Here is a 21,984-nt window from a genome sequence, read left to right as displayed (position 1 = left end):
CTGTTGTTGAACAAATAGCCTCAAATCCTCTCACCACCCAATGCCCCATGAATGGTCTCTCTCATAGTCCCAAACTGTGGATCTGTAGCATGGATCATGGATCAGTGGAATCAAACTCCATTGTGTTTTCTTTGGTCCAATGCAAGTGATCAATTAAGCCAGTAACCTACTTATTTTCGTGACCTTGGATTTCTCTTGAGGTCACATTAAAGTCTTCACTTTCTTAAAGGTGCGTTACTTAGAAGACATCTTGGAGCCTGGTGAGGAGTATGACAACTGTGCAGTTCATTAAATGATTTAGACCATCTGTTGTAGAACTCGTTTGGAACAAAAAAAGATGCCAGGCCATCCAGGAAGCCAGTCCGACACCCCTGCCTAACATGTTTCTTCCTAGTTTGAAATTCAGCGAGGTTTGTGTTTTAACTGTAACTGCACCTCTAACACAGTGGTGACATAAATAAATGTTCATCGACCACATATCCCAATGCCAGAATACTGAAACTCCTTAAAAGTGCCACCTCCCTGTCAGAGGGGATCCTGACTTAGAGGCATTCAGTCACAATCCATCAGGCGGTAGCTTCACACCTTCATGTTTCTGTGTCAGGTGGGGGGTCTGGATCAAGGTGTATTATTCTGGGGAGGGGCAGGGAGAGGTAGCAGAAACTCTGATTTATATACAGTATGACTGCAAGACCTTGCTTGTGATCACCATTAAGACAAAGGTTTGTTTTCTGTAAACAGGGCAAATTCCTAAATGATCGGTTAGGCCTCCCTCTATTGCCCTTGCCTTTTTTTGATGCACATATGATTTCTTTTGTGCATTTAATGTGTTTATTTATCATGCATGGCAAATATGTGGTATAATAAAAACCACAGGACATTTGCTTAAATAATGAATGTCTTTTAGTTTTAATAAAGTACAATTTAAACTTTGTGGACTTGTATTGTGTGCCATTCTTTATTCTGTTGAGCACGGTTACATGTAACTTTAGTGTCTCCACAAGCATTAGGACTATTGCAGTGCTGATATTTTCTTTCACTGCTTGTTGGACTATATTTTTCACCAACATTTCTATTTAAAAGTTAATTAAATTTAATTTCACTCCTGTGCTGCCCCATGTAAAGCTAACTTTGCAACTTATTACCTTTTTAGTTTCATGCTTACGTTTATAATCCTTTGTTAATTCCCTTGAAATAAGTCTATAGGCAAAAATAAATAATGAAAGCTTATTTTTTTATTGAATCATTGGGCTAAAATCATTTTAGCGTTCTGAGGAACTAGACAAGTAAAAGCAATAAGGTGTTATTTTTAATAACTTTTTAATGTTGTTAAAAAGTTAAAATAATGAAGGATGCCTTCAATGTGTGATTCAATCAATCAATCGATGTTTATCAAATGCACAACAATACAGCATGCAGGAGTAGTTGCTGGCAATGAAATGTCTTTTCTAGGAGCTCACCAGGGTATAAAAATTACAAAATTAAGGCTATAAAATAAGGTTTGATAATAATAGATAATAATGCAATAGAAATTGAATAAAATCAACTCAGACAAAACTCAATCTAAATAGAGCTGCTATGTGTCCAGGCTGTATGCAATATATTATGTCCAAGTAGTGCAGTATGCCGAATACAATGAAAACTGTGTGTCCATGTAGCCATTACGGGTGATTTGCTGAAGGAACTGCAGCTTGGCTATTTAGCAGTCTTATTGCCTAGAGGTAGAAGCTGTTCTGTAATCTGTTGGACTTTGACCGAATGCTTCGGTACCGTTTACCGGACGGTAGGAGAGAATTTGTTTGAATTTTTTTGTTGTTTCCATTTGATACCTCTCTGACCCATTCAGAAGGTCTGAAGTAGACATACAGGGCTGTGTACGGTTTGACATTCTTACTCTTACTCGCTTCATTCATTTTAACTTGTTAGCCATTTACAAAGGCTTTTTCTGTAATTAGGTTGCTGCCATTATTCAGCTGCATTTGATTAGGCAATGCAGATCAGACAGCGTGCCATCTGATTTTAATTTTGCCCCCTCATCCTCAGCTGAAACACCCCAACCTACAGATTCTAGCTGTACTGTGACTCAGAGATAATACGGCTGTGCAAAATCCACAGCAGGTGGCCATGTGTGGGACTGATGCTTACACAATGGGAGGAGAACTGGACATTTCTGCTCCTGTGCACACTGAGTTAATCACTTTCACTTGAGAGTGGTTACCAAAATAGATCCAGTCTGGTTAATCAGAGGCATTGGGCTCAAAAGGGGTGTACAGCCCCAGGAGTCACTATCTGTTATATCTGGCTCAGATTTTTATGTAGCTCCAGATCTCCTGTCCTCCCTGCCTTGAGTCTCACTAGTTCAGCACCCAAACAAGACGCTCTGTGCTCTCCAGTGAGTGATAGGAAGAGCCGAGAGCTGAGAGCGGACAGTAAGATTGTATGTGCCTTGCAAAGTCGGAGATTTTTTCCTTATTTCATCTTATGTTTTAGCCTTTTCACCCCCAAGCCCTTTGGTTGGTAGATTGTTTGTCATTTTAATTGCTTTGCTGTTTCCTTTTTAATTGGTCAACATGAATGTGCACTTAGATCTTGTAGTAATATCTTGTATCACTGGCACAATCCCGATCTGTTAATATCCTGTGTTTTGCCATTGAAAAACATGAAAACAGCAGTTGGTGTTGTGATTCTCTCTGTTCTATGCAATGTTTGCACAGGTCAATTAAGCATAAATTCTTCATTATAATGACAACAGCAGGAACCTTACAGGAGCATTTTTAGTTTTTCCTAAATTAAAATTGGCGAATTATATTTGTAATGTAGATTTTGTTATTTTATTTGCACTGGATCTGGAATAGCCAATTGTGTTTTTCCTGTCACTGCTCCCTGAGCTGCATGGTGGACAGAATAAATGACTTTCCCATCTCCTCACCAATGAGTAGTTGTTTTTTAACCAACCAAAAACATGATGCATAAGTTTAATCTTATAGTAATGTTACAGGACAGTAAATAGTACATAGTTGGGAGTGTTTCATCTGAGACTAAATTATGGAAAGGGAAAATACAGAATTTCCACTCCACTTCTTACATCCCTCCCAAAAAAGAGTAAAACGAAAGAGGAGGACGACAGAAGACACAAAGAAACAGCTAGTGGGTCTACCATTTTTAAAAGTATATTGAGACTTTGAGTCTACCCTCTATACCCTAGAACGGAATCTGTCTCTAATTGGCTGTTCAGATAATTTTGGATAGGACTAGCCTTTTGGGTTTTTTTGCTTCATCTAATTAACACTTCTTGGGCACCACTACCAACACTATCACGTGCACCTCAGGAATCAGTATGTCACCACGATCCCAATCCTGATAAATAACTAATTCCACCACACCCTTGGCAGCACTTAGTCGGTTTACACTGCCTCTGGAAGAATCCCGGTCACATTTGGTTAGTGACATGGCCCAGACTCGGACCTGTGAACCCGGAGAGATCACCCTGCACTTCAGCTCTCTCAGCAGCAGTTTGGTACAACAGAGCAGCACATGTAGGACTTGAACCTACAACCCTCCAGCCTGGAGTTCAGAATCCTAAGGTTAAATTGTCTTCTGTAAAAGTGACTCTGTTGTGAGTGTGTGTGTTTGTGCCCTGTGATGGACCGGTGTTCAGGGTGTTTCCTGCCTTGTGCTCATTGCCTGCCAGGTTAGGCTCCGGCCCTCCCTGTGACCCTGTACTGGATTTGGTGTGTTGGAAGATAGGTGGATTAAATTAAATATTTACTCTGTAGAACAGGAACTAAACCGATCAACCCTCATCCGGCCTTTTCCCACTTTCCTATGTGGAAAACGGGATACCATATTTCTTGATGTTGCTGCATTCAGGGATTTCAAAATGGTTCTCTAAGAAGGGCACTATTGAAAAATAATACCATGTCTGCAGAACTGCCGGCACTCCACTGTGATATGATCTGATAGAGTGCGCATGGCAGTATTAGTTTCCAGTACAGAGCTATATTAGGGCCTAGACTCACATCTCCTACCCTTTGAATTCTGGTGTGAACGGAATGCCACTTACTGAAAAAGGGGCGGCTAAAAAAGTACAAGATAAGGTTATTTTTTTAAAAAAGCTCAACTACAGAGAGCTTTTTCCCCAGCCAAAACTAACTTGGAGCCTTTTCCACCCTGTGAAACCATGATATCCTTCAGAGGGGTGGGTCTGCAGACTTGACTCAGTGCTGGCAGTGCTCTCTCCTTTGAAGTGGTACAGCTCTCACTCAGCACTTCAGTCAATGAAGGTGACTGTGTGGCGCAGGACTGGCCTGTCTCTGCCACACCTGCACATGTGGCCTCAGATGAGGATCCAGCTGTCTGGGGCCCCTGCTGACAGGTGGGGGAAGTCGGAAACCTAAGAAGAAAGCAAAAAAAAAAGCCCAGGTACTGTAAGAGTGAATGGAAGCCCGTCGTGTGAAATAGTGAGATACTCACGGTGTGATGTGGTCCCACTGGAGTTGTACAAATTTTTAAGGCACTTACTATATGCTGTAGTGGAAAGGATGGGACCACAACATCTTTGCAAAGTGCATGAGAGTGGGTTTGAGCTTTAAATGAGATGAACAAGCTTCTTGGCTTTTAAAAAGTTGTGCTTAAAAAAATACCCAAGTTCATTAAAGGGCATTGCATAGCTCATGCATCAGGCCTGCTAATTCCTTTCTGCAGTCTCCCTCTCACAGCAACACTGCACGTTTTTATCACTGTATGCATGCCATTAAATATCCAGTCCACTTTGCTTGCTTTGCACAACCTCGATGCAAGTCACACTATCCGCCGTGCCTTGCTGTGCCAACAGCTTTGTTTTACTTCCTTCGTTACGTATTGGTGTCCTTGAAAGTCTTTGGTAAAAAAAAAAGAATTGAAATGCTGTGATTCAGAGATGGGGCTTTGCGCTCCACAGTGGACTACAGCGCAGGTTTAGAATGACATGTATCTCGTGGCGCAACCATGGACAAAATTCCACATCCACGTTTTGGTGCCAGGGACACTGGGGTCGCTGTAATTATGCATCACAAATGCACTTCCTACAGTCCCTGGCAGCCAGTCTTCGCTCCCGCTGAGAGGCAGATTGGAGCTGCTGGGATGTCAACTGCCCCCAGCAACGAGAGTGTAATGGAGAGAGGGAAAGGGCTCTGCGTCTCACAGTACCTCACTAAATACCATGCAGCGTGCCTCTGGGGTTGAGGGGGTGTGGATAGGGGAGAAAGATGCCTGTGTTGTATTTCAGAATAGCTTAACAGTAAGCTATACTCGTCCTCTCCACCTAGTGCTTTAATGTGGACTTGTTTAATTGTGTTGAACAATCTATAGTACCATGCTCGGGAAATACCAAAATCTGGTGTTGGTATCACTTAGTGGATCGTGGGCTCCAGATCAGATGGGGGTTCATCCAGTATTTGTGCTCTCTTGGAGCACAGACTGAGCTCAGCTCAAAGATTGCAAATATCGAAAGCTCACACATGTGTCATTGGACTGCAATCAGGATTTCCCAGACAACAGCACACAACATGTTGTGTACTGCTAGTTGAAGGTTAGGACTTACTCAGCCAGGAGTCTGTCAGCTTTCTGTGGAAATGATGGTAGGCTCTTGTAGGTGCCCCTCCAGTTCAGTGAGCCAGGTTTTATAACAGTTGACAACTCCAGATGTCTGGGTCTGTAACCAAAAACAACAGATTTCAATTTTAGAAACGGATTCTTAGTGGACCATATTGTTAGAGCAGTTTATATTATTGTGCTTTTCTCTTTGTGTATCTGTTCAAGGAATGCTATAATGCAAGTAGACCAATATTATTTCAGAAGAGTGGCAGTAGAATTGGTTTTAAATGATACAATTTTATAAATTTTATATATGGAGCATCAAAAGAAACTTAGCACTTGCAAAGTCTACAAAGTCTTATGATAATCTTGTAGCATGTGTACTGATGTTTTATAGAGAATGATATAAAAAGAATTCTCCAAAGAATGATGCTGAGTAACATCTGTCACCTGTAGGACTGATCAATGGTGGGTTTTACTAAGAAAGTAGCAGGCTTGTCGTGTGTGTAGCCACCACTGAAAGCAACACAAGCTGTGCCTCTGTGACACATGCTTGAAGTCGGACTGCCTTGTGGGATTCTGTCCCACTACAATCATAAAGCACGGTCTTGCTGAGTCCTGGGTTCAGCACATTGCCAGCTCATCTCAAAAATGTTCAACGGAGTTCCAGTCTGGCACATGGGGATCCACCTCCTCATCTCGTGAGAAAGCCTTTCTCATGTGAGCAGCATGAGGAAGCGTGTCCTGCTGGAATCTTGTCACACCTGGAAGAGCCCAGAGGAAGGGTAGCAAGTGAGGTGATAGGACATGATCAATGTGTTGCTAAGCAGGCAGGCCATCAATCACTGCAAGGGGAGATCTGTAGCTACCAGAAACGTTTATCCAGGCCATCACACTTGAATGATGAGATGTTGTATCAGACTGTTTTGGCTGTTGCATCAGATACTACTGGCTGTGAACACCCCAGTTAGCACCCCAGTTTACTTTTTCCTTCAGTTCTTTTCTGTCTTGATTTTCACCAGGTTTAATATTCAACAGGTTAAGTCACATCATCATTTGTGCCTAATCAGCTTACTTACTAATGATGTGATTTAACCAAAGTTCCTCCAGTGCAACACAGTCAGTCATGAATGATCAATTACTGGAATTGATGCAAAAAAAATCTGCATGCTTTAATTTTTCTAAAAATACACATGCATAAAAAGATGCATAGGCCCAAATCATTTTCGGTATATTATTTGAAAACAAGTTATTCCCCTTTAGAACAGACTTATTGTAATGTTTTAATTTCTTTTAGCTGTTTAATTGTTTTTGTTTGAGTGATCGTTAATGTTACTGACAGTAACTTCCTTAAATTCAGCCCATGACCAAGAATGGCCACCTCTTTACAACATATGTTCCCTTTAGGTAATTTTCCACAGTCATTTGTTCAGCAGGCACAGTTCCAGAAGAGACTTCTCAAAACAGCCTGTAAATCCCTTTCCCCCAGCATAACATCCCAGTGGTGCTCAGACTGAGAAACACTTGCAGACTGAATAACACTAATACTCACCCCCCTGCCCCTTCCTCCTTACGTTCACTGTCGAGGAGTCTTTTCTGACGTCTTGCTAGGCAGAAACAACAAGAGAGAAGCTCTAAAAACATGCAAAACAGGAAATGCAAAACATGGTCACAGAAAAACAAGAAAGCCAGTGTTATCAATTTCCTCTACATGCTGTTCCAAAGATCCCACAGCCCCTCGGTGGTTCTGAAAGGTGAAGAAAGGTTCTGTGAAGGTGTTTGTAATTTAATTAGGTGGCTTTGCAGAGTGCCTCAGCTGCTTGAAAAGCATTGGCTTAAATGACATTGTTTAAGAAAGGTTATGGTTCTTGCTAAGGTTGTAATGTGGGCGTCTTATTCGGCTGTCAATGATCAGACTTCCCTCTTTGGTTTGAAAAGCTGGCTGCATACAGTAGTCTAACACACTGTAGAACAAGAAGACGAATTTGCTAAGCTTAATAAAATCTGTACATAGCAAATAGATATGGATGCTTATGTAATTTATGGAGCTCAGAATACAGATATCCTGACTGGTGCATCACTGCTAACTTAGTTCATTTGATAAAGTTCTTAAATGGTGTGTTAGCTGTGGTCTGTTCTGCCTTAGCACTAATCCTACACTGCTTACAGGTACCTACACTAGGACTGAGAACTAAATCTATTGATTTATTAAGAATTATTTTTCCTGTACAAGGAATTCTACACAGCAGGAGGGCTTAATTCTAAAGTATTACAAATATCAAAGATAGAGCAGCACAGTGGTGCAGTGGTTAGCATTGATGCCTTCCAGCATTGGGTCCCTGGGTTCAGTTTCTATTGTATCTGTGTGGATCTGTATGGACTCCCTGTGTCTGGGGATTTGCTCTGGGTGCTCCAGTTTTCTTCCAAAGTCAAAGGACATACTGGTAGGTTAACTGTCTTCTGGAAAAAACTGGCCCTGGTGTGAGTGTGTGCATATCTGTGTCTGTGTGTACCCTGTGATGGACTGGCATCCCATCCAGGATGTATCCTGCCCTGTGCCCATTGCTTGCTGGGATAGGCTCTGGCTCCCCCACAACTTGCATTGGATAATAGAAAATGGATAGATGGGTGCATGGAATTAGTACAGATATAGGTTTGCCTGATAGCTTTAAAAAAAACTGCTTCACTACTTTTTGTTCATAGGAAAGGACAAATGGCCAACTGGTGCATTGTCTACAATTCCACCTTTCCTCATTATATCTCAGCCTTCTCTGGCTCAACCTTAATAAAACACTGGAAAGGAAAAAAGGTGATGGTTTTCATTCACTGTGCTGTTGAACTGCAAAGAAAGACATTCATTAGGAATTGGAAATTTCAAAGAAGATATGGAAATGACTTGTGATCTTTCTTTCTCTTTCTCCATATCTATTTGATATGTCTGAGGGGCATTGTGTTTCTCTTTGGAAAGATACAATTCTAAACACAGCACCTGCAAATATGTCAGATTCATATTCATCAAGTATATTTCACAATGTTCAAGTTAAATAAAATTAGGCATCTGGGATATAGAAGCTTTCTAAATTTTCCTACAATATGTGTGCTAAGTTCTCAAAATGTCTCATGAATACTGTACCGCTAGGACGCAAACAATTAAATGGATTATTTTTTGCTTGAGGTCTTTTAAATTTTAGCTTTATTAGAAGATAAGGCACATTCATCCACCCTGAATAAGTACACAATAATCATTACAGAGTTTATAAAAAAAACACGTGGACAACTGTGTACCTACAAAAATAATCTGGGTTTTTTCCATCCAGGAACCATGGTTTAACTGCATAATTTATTCCATGCTTCCAATCGTGGGCTTTTACAGTAAATCCGGTGACTTAGAATTGTAAAAGAAAACCAGGTACAACCTCCGGAAAGCCATCAGAAGTGCTAAAAAAGAATACAAGAGCAAGGTAAGAACTGCAGTCTGTCACCTCTAATAGTCGGCGTATGTGGCAAGGATTATAGGCCATCATGGACTTTAAAGTGAAACTGAGTGGAGTCAGATCCTAACACCTCTCTCCCAGACGAGTTTAATGTCTTTTATGCCCAATTGGGCTACTGTGAAGATGCCCAGCTGCTTCAGGTTCCTGCCCATTCACGTCACCAACAACCTGACCTGGTCCCATCACATACTGTAGATTAAGTAATTACAAGAACACACCAGCGCCTCTACTTCCTCCTGAGACTCAACAGATTTGGTACTATATGTGTTCACAAACACTAATTTCTATAGATGCACTATAGACAGTATTCTCACTGGATGCATTACAGTTTGGTATGGCAATTGCTCAGCTAGTGAATGTAAAAAAAAACTACAGAAGGTGGTGGAGACAGCTGAGGCCATCACAGGTACAGAACTCCCTTCCATCCAGACCATCTTCACCACACGCTACCTCAGAACAGCAAATAATATAATCAGACAAAAACTACCCTGGAAATGCACTTTTCTGTCTTCTTTCTGGCAGAAGATTTAGGAGTATAAAAATCTGAACCTCTAGGTTCAAAGCCCACAGCCATAAGACTCCTAAACTCCACCTCCCACTAACACCCCCTCTGTTTTGTACTGAACCCAGAATAGTACCACCACTAGGCATAAACAATAAACTTGAACTTGAAGGTGTGCAGATGTGAAGGTTTTTTTTGTTTTTGCACCCTTCCCGATGAAACATTTCCTTACAATCTCTTCACATAAGATGAAAAAGAATGTCTGGTGTCCTTATAAAAATCCCCCAACAATTTGAAGGATCTGTGAGTTAGCTAAGGACATTTACACCTCAAATTTAAAGTTAGATTCATCAATTTACACCACATTGCACAATGTGTGGTGCACCTTATTTTTAGTAATTAGAGTGGTGGTAGTAGAGAAAATAAAATAGAATAGAAGCATGACAGCTGGCAAGAAGATAAAGAAGATTACAAACGAATGAGGCCATTTAGCCCAACAAGCCTGTTGGCTAGTAAATAGCTTATTGCTCCAAGTTTCTCATTCAGATTTGTTTGAAGGAAGCAACTCACTTCCTTAAAGGGGAACTGCAAAGCTAATTTTACATTTCAGGGTAAGAAAGAATTGGCAATGATGAGTGAATTCCAAACCAGAATGAAACTGCCAGGTACATGGGAACATGCACAACCTCCAATTCAGATCACAAAAGAGTCTCAATGTATGTGTGGTGCCATATTGCTGTCATTGTTTGCCATTCAGAACAAGGCAAAAAAAACCTCCAGTGATGCAGACATGGCCCTGTTACATTGTAAGCATGCTTTAGACCAAGCAACTTTTGCTACTATACTAATATTAAATATTTGTATGAAACCGACACATCAAGGCAACACATTTCTAGATACATTTAAGTATTGCAAAAAGAACAACCTGCTAAACAACTAAACTGATAATTAATGTTGTAATCAGACCACGTTTCTCACTTGCTTTCAGCGACTAGTGAGCAGGAAGGGTCACTTTCACATCACAATTTCTGCAGCCTCTTGCTCTCGCCTTTGGCAAGACCAGCAGTTTCTCATCTGCCTGCAACAAAATGGCAACCATTTATTACTTTCACAAAGTTAATGATTTTACACTTAATTTGGAATTTGTAAAAATGTACATTAACGTCAATCAATTAATTACATTTGTTATGGAGAAATTGGAACTGCAGTTCCCCCTTAATTGGGCTAAACAACAGGTTGGGTAGCATGTTCCATTCACCCACAATCCTTTGTGTAAGGAAGTGCCTCCTGTTCTCAAGAAAGAGCAGGACATCAGAACACCAGCACCATATCACCAAACATACACCAGGATCAATTATTAGTAGTTATAATATAAATGTGAGCATTATAACATTTTACTGGGAGGGATTTGCATGACTCAGTATAATAAAAACCACATGTGCTCTGGGTTTTGTGTCAAACGATTGGCTAAGCTATGGCCCACTTGTGATGCTCTGATATTTTCCCATGAACACAATGTTGAACTGTGTCACTGTAATCCAAAAAAAAAGACTGGCCGTTTTTGTAGACATGGCCAATTGACAGTTACTGCTAGGGAACCTTGTTGCACTGAGAAACCAGTGGCTCAGATACCTTTCTGTACTAAAGAAATTCAGTGGGGAGAACTCACTCAATACAGAACGGAACCACATTGAATGTGACAGGCAACATACAGAGAAAAACAATGACAACTTCTATTGAAGCTACAAAACATGAGAAACAAATACTGTACAGAAAGAATCGAATGAAATAAACTGTGCTCAGGAATTTACAGCTTCCTTTATAGGAGCATTCTTACATATGCTGTGACATGCTAAGATCAAAGTTTTATTTGTGTGGTTGACCTGATTAATTTTAGGGGTAATAAACCAAGGGTTCAGCAAACTTATTTGCCTCATGAGTTTAATAACACACTGTAGTTTACTTGAGTTCGAAAGGCCAAAATGTGCTCACACCAAGGAGGAATGACTTTTGCACTACACGCAGAAACAGCTGTGAAAGGTCAAGAGATCCCTTTGCTTCGAGCCCATCAGGTGATTGCGAAAATGTAGTGAAACACTGAATAATGAATGCTGCATTAACACATCATACTCATAACTGTGCCAAAATGTGATGCTGCAATTCCTTTGGGCATAACAACAAGTATGAATTCTTTTGGCTCTATCTGCTCAAATCTTGTCAGAACAAAGTTCATTAATGTCCACAAAATGTCTGTGAAATTAGTTTTACAGCACTACTGACAGGGAATGAAAAGCCTGTAGTCTTTCTGTTAATTTCATTTGGGGGATAGTCCCGAAACTGCAATTGTAGCTCCAAACATTCCTGAAACTTATAAAAATGCAAGCATGATTAAAATAATATTTCCTGATGTGCCTTGAAATCCAAACTTATACCCTGATATGCTTTTTCATGTTAATTCTCTGCAAATGCTTCTGTGTTGCTTATTTGTGGTGCTTACTGTTTTAACAGAAATAGCTGTTCCAGGAAGATGTGAGGTAAGGAAGTTAAGAGCTAAAAACTGAAGAAGACATGAGGGCAGATTTCTGTTCTTTGATGCACATTCAGTAATGTTCTAAGAACTGAATTTTGCAAAAGTGGTTAGCACAGTTATACTGTAGCTCCCCAAGCAAGAACAACATGAGACGTTCATGAAGAGCTTGCATAAGGTATGAAAGAAATGCCCAGCTTAAAGACACCAACATGTTTCCCCAGGTCATAATGCTTAGAACTAGGCCCTGTCTGTAGTTCAAGATTCAGCCTTTATTAATACTATTTATTCGATCTTTGTTTTCACTTCTTCAAGGACTGGTTAACTGTTCACACACTGGATCCCAGTATACTGCCTATGGAAACCAATTTAAAAACAGTGGGTTATTTTATAGCTTGTTTATTCAAGTGTGACGTTTTAAAATAATCAACTAACACTTTAATAACCGTACGAACAGTGCCCAAAATAAAACAATGAAAAATGATGTAATCTCCGATATAAACGAGTCATAATTTACAATTCGTAATTTTATTTGAGAAACGCGTTTCCGTGTTCATCACTTACCTTTTAGAAACGCTGCACAACTATCACGCAATGTATAAATGTTACTAAATTTTAGTTTAAAATACTAGCGCAAAAACACATTCGGCAACATGCCTGTTCTGGTCATGTGTCTTACAGAGATTACCAAAAGTATATTTATATAGAAATTATTCCAAACAGAGATCCAAAAGAACTAATATATACAAAGCACATCTATGTACAGTATACCGACTCATGCGTGGTTCTAGCAACATAAAATGCAGGAGAAATGGTTGATTTTCATTGGTAATGTAGCACTGTACTGTAATACCACGTTTTGGACAGTCCTTTCCAGGCTCAGAATCCGTAGAACTAGTCTGGGAAAATCGTACACTAGGATACTTGTGGAACAGTTATTCAGTACTACAAGGCAATGGTCAAGTCACGATGGATTTCAAATACTGTACCCCAACAGTGTTGTAGGGTGCATTTTTAATCACTGGATGGTTACGAAAAAATGTCGTTACTTTATGGCAGATCATTGGATAGCATCTATGTTAAGCACATGTTGGATCAGGGCCAGGGATATTATTCACATAATAATAATTATATTTAATGAAAGACTCATGTCTTATACTTGTGTGTGTTTTCTTACGGTTAGTATCTGGACTGAAGATCGAGTCTACAGTACTTATACTGTACACATATGATCATCAACCAAGATTATTTTAACCGAATTTTAAATCTTGCTTAAATCCATTAGGCGTTTGAAATTTACAGGCAATAAATCGGAAATTGTATGGTGTTTTGTAGATATTCAGGCAGTGTTTTGGCACTTGGCAATGCTCTCGAAATCCTGTTTATAAATGACTGCGAATTCTTCTGAAATTTTTAAATGAAACGAAATTCTGATTCATTTTTTGAAATGCAGACTCGGCCACTGTCAGACTAACCCGGAAACCACTATGATACGTCACAGTAGAAAGTGTTAATGAAAACATGTTCTTCCTCCAATCTAAACCAGACATAATGAAATGGAACCAATTTAATAATAGTTGAACACATGGAAACTTATTGCCGCACTGTTTTATTTTAATAGCGTCTAGAAGGTGTTGCGTGAATTTTCACTTGCAAAAAACATGAAAGGTAAAATATTACTTAAGTTCTTGTATTTATTAAGTACTTTTTCATTACTTATTACATACAGTAAGTAGTGTAATAACAAATAGTCAATTTGACTTGTGGTTTTTATTTCCTCAAACAAGCTATACGCTTCGTAAAACGTTATTTTGTCTCATAAAATTTAGAAATGGCACAACTACAAACAGCTTTCCTCCCCATGTGAACAAGCGTTTGCACAAGATTCAGCATTACAAACAGATTTATCTTTCCCTGTGATTGATCTCTCTTCTTCAATCGCGGTGCAGACCAAACTATGACATCAGAGATAGCGTTCCCTTTGATATCTCGGTAGTTGTTTTTCTGAAGGACCTCACAGGTGTACTCCCTGTCTGGTCACACGCTTTAGGAATTGTGCATTTGACATCGGATAATGGCTGTGCGTCACCGCAATAAACCCATATGTAAAATGAAGAGGCAGTAGGGGAATCCCGTTGTACTCATTTCTGTTCAGCATTCAGTGTTTGTGAATGATTATTTAAATTAAAAACAGGATCCGTATGAAAAACTGAATCGGGCGCCTTTCTGCAGTTCCTGATATTTCGTGAGAAACTATTGCTTTTTAGGTAGTGTTCATTAATTACAACAATTTCTAGTTGAGTCAGATAATACTCTCAGTGCAGCATGACAAGACACGTCACTCCCTAGTATTTGGGTCTTCTATCCGGCGAAGTGGACGAAGAGGGCTATTCTTAAGTAAATTATATGGATGTCCAAGTTTAAGACTGTAAACATATTTATGTAGCGTTTAGTTTTCCTGAATGAATGCGTTTACTCGTTGAGTATATCGAGGTTAATTTACTGTCTTTTGGAGGCCGTTGTATTTTGATTAAACATTGTTTTGTGTTCATGGGTATAGGAAAACTAACGAGGATAACTCTATTATTAGTTTGCGTTTTACTGGGCTAGCAGCTTTTTGAGTGTTTTACTGCCTGTGTAAACAGCCCCCAAAATAAACTATATTTACCAATTCCTAGGGACAGTTCTATAGCTAACATTTAGCTTATTTTCATAAGGGTAGAACCAGAAAACTTCACATTCACTGTAAAGCCATACTCAAATAGACACCACAATACTGGTCACAAAAACCTAATGGAAAGGTTACATAAAGCAACAAATTACTGAATAGTGTTTATTGTATTGATTCTTTTACACTGTTTTTTAATTAACTTTTAATGTATGATAAATATTGTACATAGTTGACATTCTCATAGTCTAATATATCTTCTCCAGTTTTTATATGATATGTGCATATGTATATAATGTGCATATTTGATATATAATTATGGAAATATTGTATTGGCTTTAAGCAGAAAGAAAACATCCTAGAAATGAAATCTTCAAGCAACAATGGGTACCTGCTAGCACTGAGCACTGTGGGCTCCTCATGGATATTCTCAAAATTTGTGGAAAAAAATAGTTCATAATTGCACATAATTTCCCTGTATGTGGGGTTGTACTCTCTTTTGCTTTTTTTCAGGCTTACAACTGACAAACAGATAGGACCTCATTTTGTTACTTCAGTCCTTTTCTTTTTTAAAATCATGAAATTTAAAAGTATGGTGTGCTCTCTCATTGGAGTACCCCTGAAAGACAGAGGTGTGTTTCTGAAGGGTTCCGATTTTACGTGTTAACTCGGGTTCCTGAATGTAGCTAAGGTCTTCTAAATGCTGTCTGTGTTATTCAATAATGCCAACTAATGTGGATTTTCCTAAACATCTCATCTGTTGCTGTCTGGGGATGACACATCATATTGTTAATTGCATTGGGTTTTTTTTGTTACACATGTGAGCCTTTATTATACTGTATGGCCTGTGACAGCTAGTGATGACACATTTTGATAATACTGATGCAAAGACAGTCAAACTCTTCACTCTGGCCAATCCTAACAGGCCACCTGCTGTTAAGTATGCAGATATTGTCCAGAAAGCAGGTGTAAAGATTTACAGGCTTACACGAGCAGATCATGTAGCAAGAAGTTTATCGTTTTGATTTTTTTTTGGTTGAAAAAAAACTTTTATAATGCAGAGGTCAGACAAAATGACTTTAAGTTTAAAGTAAATTATCAGGAATCTTTACCTCCATATGCTTAAGAATTTTAGCATTTAATTGGCTCTTTTATATTTATATTTATTTTAGGTGTAATGTTTCTATAATTAAGAGTCCTTTTTGAGACCTATTTCAGAATAAAATTAGTAAGGAATCAATGTAAATTATTTTAAAATTAACTATATTCTCCCAAAAACTACTTACAGTAATGTAAATTGGCAGTTAAAAATGGTTTATCTTTCTGTTTAAACATATTCATTTTGTTACTTCAGTTACTGTTGGAGGATGTTGATTTGTTTCTTGAATTCAGAGGGGTATAACAATATTTGGGGTTTAATTTAGCATGCTAAAGGAATTAACATGTGCTATAATTAAGGTTGTTTGCATTCATTTTGAATAGTGGAAACTCTTCATCTGCCAATTGTTTATTACACAGCACTGTATGTTTTGACAAAATTAAAACACCATTCATTGGCAAGTATGTCTTTGTGTTTTCAAATGTTTGAAGCTGGGTTCCCATATACATTTGGCAAGTTTTGTTAAACAAATACAGACTTTTCTGGTTAGACTTTCTGACACCTTTGACAATGTAGATGTTTCATTTCTGTCAAGTTACTGTATCTTTTGCACCCTATGTGAAAAGTATTTTGAATATGATGTCTTGAAACTGCTATATTTATATATATATAACTATATTTTCATATTGACTTGAGCTTCAAAATCAGACTGACTGGAGAGGACATGAAAGCGATGTAAATGTTTTATAGAATTCCATTAAATGTTGCTTTTTCAATTATGCATAGCTGTTTAAAGGGTAAACAATGGTGAGACATCTAATCAGTTAGGTAAGTAAGATGATTTAGATCTTAGATGGAATGAAAAATAAGATTCTGGTTCATAAAGACTAATATTGAATGTGCAATGGAATTAAAAAAAATATTGCATCTTATCATCAGCTGTAAATATAATATGTTAATTAGTTTTAATAAAGTGCCAGAATTGTTGCCAGTTTAAGCCCTGTTTTGTTACATACATTTATCAATTCAGATTATCATAAGAAATCATGAATGTTTGGTTATTAATATGTCTTGAACAGTTATTTTGCACCAAGATGGCTGACATGAATGTGTTTTGGTAATCAGCTCAGAATGCAGTTCCTTGTATCACTGCTATTATTAAGGTAATATCACTACTGCATTTATTTTAGTGAGTAGCCTTGCCCCCTTCCAATTTGTGGTGAGCAATTCACAATTAGTTTGGCCTACCGCAATTCTTGTCCCAGCACAGGAGAGAAGAGGACAATTATCAAGCTGCTTCCTCTGCATGCAGTGCAAACCACAGGGGTCACTAATGGTGCAGTTAGCTGAGGATTCATTGACTGACTCAGCTCATTCAATTCAACAGTGCTTGGCTAAACCACTCAAGAGTGACAAATTGAAATTATCATCTATTTATCTATTATTTATTATTATCTACTTTTACCATTAAAGTGTTTTAAATTGCATTTTTGGGGGTATTATTAACTATTGAATAAAATATCACCAGTTTATCTCCTGCTGCGTGAAGTCGTAAGGGCAACATTGAGGCGACACATGTTAAGGATAATTGTAATTAGAAGGACCATATCAGAGAAATTAATATTGAAGAGTATTGAAGATCACACACGTTATAAACCAATACTTCTTTCCCTAGTAAAGTAAAAGTCCCTAGTTTTAATTCTGCTCATCGCTGTGTAACTTGAACTGAACCTAAGGCCCAGAGAAGTATTTCAGTGAGAATTAGGTAAATGTGCAAGCAGTGAAATACTGTGATGTGCTGGAGAAATGTGTAAGGATTGCAGACTTTTTGGCAGTGCCAATGAAAATATCATATCTTGTATGACTGCAAGGTCTTTAGATGTAAGTCCATTTAAAGCCCACAGTTCCTCCTGACACAACTGATTTGCGCAACAGTTATTGACCTCAAAATGGTGTCTTTTCTAATTGACTCAGACTTCATCTTTCTGGACTGGCTTCAGTTTGTTTGAGAACACGAATAGAAGTTCTGTAAATGTTTGGAGCTGGAACATTCTGAAGAAAATGTGAGTGTATGATTACGCTCATGAAAGATGTCTACCTCCCATGAATGCTGCCCAAAGTGAGTAAGTTACATATCAACAGGCAGCAGTGACACTGTAGGACTCCTAGATCACTCAAATTTTAATTGGTCTAATCATTTACAGTCTATTTGAGGCATCAAAAGGGCATTCATGAAAATAATTCATATGAAACCTTCAATATTTTGACAATGAAGAGTGCAAAACTGTAAACTGTGTTTAGGTACAACTTAATTGTAATGCAACTTTTTCATTACAGAGAGGGAAGAAGGGTAATTCACCCCATAAAACCCTGAAATGTCTTGTGTAATGTTACTCTTCTGTTTTTTACATAGCTAAAATCACAACACCAATATTCTGAATATGAGAATTGTTCATCTTCAGAAGACTCTTAAAGCAGCAAACCTTTGCACTTTATTCACTCAGAATTGCAGTCTGCAGTTTTTCTCTCTTGACCACTTATGCCTGTTGATCAAACGTCTTCCTATATATTGGTCTAAAATGAGTCACAATAAAAAACAATTTCCCATGAAATGAACAATGTTGCAAAAGTAAGGCAAAGTGAGCAGGACTGGACCCAGAGTTGCAAAATGTCCAAGGCACCGAGACATCTAGAAAGCCAAAGTAGGTTTTCGGGCTTCGCTATTTTTGTGTTTCCTATTGAATGTATGAATTTAACTTTGCTCTGCATTGCTTGTGGGGAGGTTGCATTAACTTGTAATCTCACGAATACAAGCAGGACTTGAAAGAGGAAGGTCTGTTCTGTATGTTGAGACACTGTAGCCCCTAAAAACCATTTGCCCTGTTTCTCCATCACGAAGAAAGCTCTTCTCCAGATGTTGTCTGAAAGACACAGGACAGGCCCCATCCTGGGATGTGACATCTTTCCACACACCCTTTCCACTTCTAGAGGGCCCTGCTAGTACAGAGACCCGTGTAGCAGACAACACGGCCGACTTAAGAAGAATTACAACACAGAGGACACCACTGCATCGCCTCACCTGGAGGACCTTGTGGAATCAGTGGGATAAAGACCAGTACATAGGGCAGGGATTCTGTGGTCTCACTCTGTGCCCCACAGCACAATGCCTCTTGTCACTATACACACTGAACAAGCTTACAGTATCTGAACAGGCACATATCTCGCTAATGGCTGCTCTGCACGGAGAGCCAGCCTCACCACATCGTGCATCAACAGAATCAGATAAAGTGGCCCTGGAGCTGTTGTTCATCTGAGTGATTGTTAGACAAAACCGATAAAATGCACTTCATCATCATCATCACCACTATTATTTTTATTATTATTATTTAAAGGACTCGTTGTACTGCTTAAATGTTGATGTGATTCCGAGAACAAATTCTAAGCAAGCCGGAATCGGGAGTTCTCGGCACCGAAATCGTTAAGAAAAGAAAGATGAAAAGCAATATAAATGGCGCAGTAGCCATATTTGTAACAGAGTGCCAAATAACCAGCGCAAGGATCATCTCAGCGTGCCCCTAAGATCGGGATGAATTAAATTCTTAATTATGTTTCTGCGAAAGAGCGTGAAAGACTTTGCATGAAAATTAAGGCGGGTTTGCGTAAACTCTTGACCCCGTAATAAAAGCAGTAAGAATGTCCACATTTACAGACCACAAAGGTCTTACAAAGACAAACGTATGACAGTTCTTTTCTAAATAAAACCGATAACGTTTTCCAGCATTAGAGTGTTCCTGTAAACGTCTAAACTACAGCGACCATCACTTCAATTTTAACAGATGCTCACACGGATTCGTATTATTCTGAAATCTACATTTCGCTGTACCGGCAATTATGACAACCAGATAGCGTAAAAGTGTTCCCCTGGGGCAAAGCCCAGTGAAAAGTATCTTTTATTCGACAATCACCACCTTTACAGGTACTTTAATTTAACGTACTGTATATACAATATTTCTATTGTCTCTTATTTCCATTATGATCTTTCAGTTAAATCATTTGTACAAAAACATTAGAAAGCAGTCCGTCGAAGTCGCTGCATTTACATTTATGGTGCACAGAGGAGCTGGCAGAACGCGTCTTCTGCTTATATCGCCTGATTCATTTCAAAACCCGATAGCGCTTTGGTTCATTTTGTAGAGCACTTACCGTGAAGATGTTTTTAAAAACTAGACTCATGAATACGTACGGATCAGATTAACATTCGCTCTCTTTTTTAAATTTCTTTTAAAAAGCAACATTTTCCGGGTTGAAGAGGACAAGTAACCTACTGATCCAGAAGAGGTTTGACATGTGATGACGAATTTGGGTAATAAGAAATTGTCAATCCATAGTTTTGATAGAAAGACACCGAAGATGCTAAAAAACATTGTTAGTGACCCGAAATTGTTAATCTGAAAGCACAATCCAAAAATAACACTAGCAATATTACGAACGGCGATCTATTTCTGTGCGCAACCAGGAAGAGGTCCATTGCGCATTATGGTTACACAGACAATCTCACAAAAAAAGGATTATATTAATTTTTTCATTTCATTATTTTTTCTCTGTCTGTGTTTATATAATTGTTGTTGTTGTTGTTGTTGTTTTGTTCATTTAAGAATGGAAGTTTGTTATGGGAGCTGCTACAGTGGTGAAGCGCCAAAATTTGAAACCTTTGGCCAGGAGAAGAAAAAAAAGCTTTTTTATCTAACGGTTTTTGCCTTAGCTGTGGGTCTCAAGGTCTTGTGTTTCCGGCTGATTTGAGTTTGCTCTTCAAAATTCTTCTTGCACCAGAAATTCTGAAATAAAAGCAGAAAGCATTTTCAAATCAAAACAGGTTTGTGATAATTTTGTTTGATTGGACTTCAGCGTTTGATCGTTTTGCCTTCTTGATTATGATGCTAAATCAAAACTGATTTCTGATTTAAATACGGCTGACGGTTTCAATATGTTGCAACTTCTAACTACATTTCACTTATGAGGTGTTCTAAAATGGGGGGTACAATTAATATTGACTCACAATATAGAATGTCCTTTCTTTACATTCAAGAAATTGTGTATTACTTCGGTATGTATACATTTTCCCGTTTCTGTGCATTTACACTTTATTTACCATAGATCTAAAAAAATGACATGACGTAAACTTTAAACAAAGAAGTACATTAAACACTATGTTCCAAAGGAGAAATAAGACACACGTACACAGTGAGTGCATCTGTGTGTCCATTTATATACATACGGTATGGCCACTGTATCTGTTACACACATATCGTGTTTTGATTTAAGAATTATTCATAAATAATTCATGTATTGTTGTAGAAATTATTGCATACATATCCAACATCTGTGTTCACTGCCTAAATGCCTTACAACACCTTAATTGTATTAAGTGTAATAAATATTGTTTCTTAATCTGAGACATTGACTGCCAATTATTCTGCAACGCTTTCGAAATGAGAGCCGTTGGAAGATGAATTATTCCCGCCCTGTCTTAAATGTATTATTCACCATCCTAAATTAGGCTTGATGAAGGAGTGTTCAATAAATTAGAAGACTGTACTGCTCTTATGTCTGCTTCTGTAGGTAGTCCACTTCTGAATTAACTGTGGTTTAATATCAACTACAAATTAAAATACAACAGACATATTTATTATTAACAGTATTATGAATACTGGAAAGACTACATAGTTGCCCATTGAATGTGTAATCTGCATTGAATACACTGTGATGCAAAGTAATTGTAACATTATTTTTAAATTACTTAATTGGTGTCATTTAGCTTTCATAGAGATGGAGTCTGGATATGCCTTTTCCGTGGTTATGATTTTGAATTCAGACGCGAGGTCTCCTCACGTAAATTTCATGATATTCTGTAACAGTACTGATACTGTTTACAGTACTTTTGGAAATGAGTAAGTGATGAGTAAGCTGACATATCACGGTTTTAAAACCATCAAAGGCAACTAATTTTAAGAATGAAAGTTAACTGTTGTACAGATTTATTTTTGAGCTTTGAGAATTGACCTCGAAGAGGAGAGAGCTGGTCACATAACACATTCTTACAATTTAATAATATTGATACAT

At 38.3% G+C, this 21,984-nt stretch overlaps 1 long non-coding RNA gene across 3 annotated transcripts; it reads right to left on the bottom strand.

Annotated features, from left to right (window-relative positions):
- Window positions 1-880: 880 nt before the first annotated feature.
- LOC148652338 (uncharacterized) lies at window positions 881-20,556 on the bottom strand. 3 transcript variants are annotated; one of them, XR_015925298.1, is made up of 6 exons: window positions 20,068-20,556; window positions 10,549-10,648; window positions 7,127-7,181; window positions 6,025-6,338; window positions 5,582-5,692; window positions 881-4,393 (listed from the first exon to the last, which is right to left on the bottom strand). It is a non-coding gene; the product is annotated as an uncharacterized LOC148652338 (long non-coding RNA). The 3 variants fall into 3 exon arrangements; XR_015925300.1 differs by lacking the exon at window positions 10,549-10,648; XR_015925299.1 differs by lacking the exon at window positions 10,549-10,648 and having other exon boundaries at window positions 7,127-7,177.
- Window positions 20,557-21,984: the final 1,428 nt, after the last annotated feature.

Source organism: Lepisosteus platostomus, chromosome 11, assembly GCF_059453375.1.
Source record: "Lepisosteus platostomus isolate fLepPlt1 chromosome 11, fLepPlt1.hap1, whole genome shotgun sequence".
Classification (NCBI taxonomy): domain Eukaryota; kingdom Metazoa; phylum Chordata; class Actinopteri; order Semionotiformes; family Lepisosteidae; genus Lepisosteus; species Lepisosteus platostomus.
The sequence above is the reverse complement of the archived record's forward strand: the minus strand, read 5'-3'. Positions and strand labels throughout refer to the sequence as shown.